We start from the raw sequence: 2502 nt of genomic DNA on the forward strand, positions 1-2502 counted from the left end.
CCTCTCCTCGCAGTTCGGACTGGTTCTTTAAAACTCCTTTACCAACCATCATTGGCTCTCCTACTAAGGTGTGTTCCTTAAGCTCTTTAGTCGGCATGACGACTTTGTTCAGTTAACGTTCGTTACGTGGAGCACGGGGTGCCGTGTGGTGAGCTCAGGTCCAGCAGCAGACCACCACAGAGAGACTGGAACAGAGAAGTCCGTTGCTCACGTGTCTTGGCAGAAGTACCTGGCATGCCTCCAGAGGCTACACGGGGACGTCCAGGCAGGTGCAGACAGAGACAGGACCCGGGGCACATGCCTTTATTAGGGTCCGGGATGGAGGACTTTGGGGTTCCTGAGCTAAAGCAGAATTGGTCAGTTTGAGCCAAAAAAATGGGAATCTAGTAAACTCCACAGGAGTCTTTGTGTGTGCAGCATCCAAGGGGAAAGCCTGGGGCATGGGGGAGACTAGACCAGCAGGGGTGTTGGAGGAGTCATCTCCAGAATTTAAATGTACTTGTGACCGCAGTCTGCTCTCCAGGGCCTGCACTTGCATGCGGGGCCGGTGTCCGTTCAAGGCCCTGCAGCTGTGTGGCCACATGGAGTGACGCGGAGTCCGCTGTGCTGTGGGGTAGCTTAGCTGAGCTCACGACAGTAGTCCCCTTGTCCCCCGGGGATATGCTCCAAGACCCTCCGCAGTTGACTGAAACCACAGATAGTATGATAAAGTTTAATTTATAAGTTAGGCACGGTGAGAGATTAATAACCATAACTGATAATACAATAGAACAGTTATAATAGGCCACAGTGAAAGTTAAGTGAATGTGGTCTCTCTCTCTCAAAATACACCGAAAATATATATAATATATAATCATCATGGGGCAGTTTTTTTTTAAGATTTTATTTATTGGGGTGCCTGGGTGGCTCAGTCAGTTAAGCATCTGCCTTCGGCTCAGGTCATGATCCCGGGGTCCTGGGATCGAGCCCCACATCAGGCTCCCTGCTCAGCGGGGAGCCTGCTTCTCCCTCTCCCTCTGCCTGCCTCTCTGCCTGCTTGTGATCTCTGTCAAATAAATAAATAAAATCTTCAAAAAAATTATTTATTTGAGAGAGAGAGAAAGCACAAGTGATGGCCAGAGGGGCACTGGGAGAGGGAGGAGCGGAGGATGTGAGGTGGGAGCAGGCCTGCGTGGGGAGATGAAGTGAGGGAGTGATGTAGGCATGTGACCCAGCGTTAGGCTACCACTGACCTTTTGCTGGTATATCGGAAGGAGGATCACCTGCTTCCAGACCGGGGTCGGCCACAGAAGGCGAAGCCACGATGGGGGCTACTGTGCTTGATAGAAGAGATTCATGGTGATACTGAATAGCTACCATTTAAGGAGGACTTGCCGTGAGCCAGGCACAGTCTAAGTACTTCATGCCGAATGCTTTTTATACACGATGCCACTGATTCCCGAAGAAAGGAAGTTGAGGCCAGAGAGAACGAGTGAGCTGTCCACGGCCGCAGAGGCTGTCAGTGGAAGAGTCAGGATGTGAATCGAGGTCTGACTTAGGTCTGACGATTCCGAATGCTGCACGTGGGGTAGTAACCGGCTTGCATGTATTTCCTCAGACCACGGCTCCTTTCAAAATACCTAAAACGCAAGCATCTTCCAACCTGCTAGCCTTGGTGACTCGCCACGGGCCCTCTGAAGGGCAGACTAAGGATGGGAGTGACCCACGGGAGTGCCCTCATTGTCTCCTGGCTCAAGGCGGCGAGAGGCAGAAGCCTGAGCAGCAGAACAAAACGGTGTTTGGCAGGTAAGACAGCGTTTCCTCCCAGCCTTCGGTGTGCAAACTGCAATAGCACATATATGTCTACGATAAAGACAGACCAGACCAAATTCGTTTAGTAGCTGGTCTACGCCACTTGGGTAATGATATTAACTGTATACATTTAGAATTTCTGAAAACCACAGGTGCTTCCTGTGACTGAATACAGAGTCCTTACTGAATTTCCTGAATGTTCTATATATGCTTTTTGTTTGTTTGGGTTATTGAAGTTCGTCTCTACCCTGAATTGTCTGGTATCTATTTTTTGTCTCCTTATTCTCTGACTTCCCTTTAACCCTTTTATGGCTTGCCTTAAATCTCCCTTATTATTTTAAATACTGGGATTTTTACAATATACTTTCCAGGGATGCCTGGGTGGCTTCTGTCTTCAGCTCGGGTCATGATCGTAGGGTCCTGGAATCCAGTCCCACATTAGGCTCCTTGCTCAGCAGGGAGTCTGCTTCTCCCTCTGCCTCTGCCTGCCTCTCTGCCTGCTTGTGCTCTCTCTTTCTCTGACAAATAAATAAATAAATAAATAGATAAATAAATAAAAATAACTAAAGTATACTTTCCATTATGAACATCATGCCTTCTTTCTAGATCTGTCAGTGCTGGGAAATTATCAGACCAACAAGCGAAGATACCTTTAGGTGGACATCAGGGCAGCATGGACAGTTTAAATACAGAACGACCAATGGATATAGG

At 48.5% G+C, this 2502-nt stretch overlaps 1 long non-coding RNA gene across 1 annotated transcript; it reads left to right on the forward strand.

Moving 5' to 3' along the window:
* The first annotated feature begins 6 nt into the window (after window positions 1–6).
* On the forward strand, window positions 7–2495 carry LOC111140553. The gene is made up of 3 exons (XR_002640160.1): window positions 7–68; window positions 1598–1785; window positions 2398–2495. It is a non-coding gene; the product is annotated as an uncharacterized LOC111140553 (long non-coding RNA).
* The last annotated feature ends 7 nt before the right edge of the window (window positions 2496–2502 follow it).

The sequence above is a fragment of the Enhydra lutris genome, unplaced genomic scaffold (assembly GCF_002288905.1).
Source record: "Enhydra lutris kenyoni isolate GAN:26980312 unplaced genomic scaffold, ASM228890v2 scaffoldscaffold3222, whole genome shotgun sequence".
In the NCBI taxonomy this organism is placed as follows: Eukaryota; Metazoa; Chordata; class Mammalia; order Carnivora; family Mustelidae; genus Enhydra; species Enhydra lutris.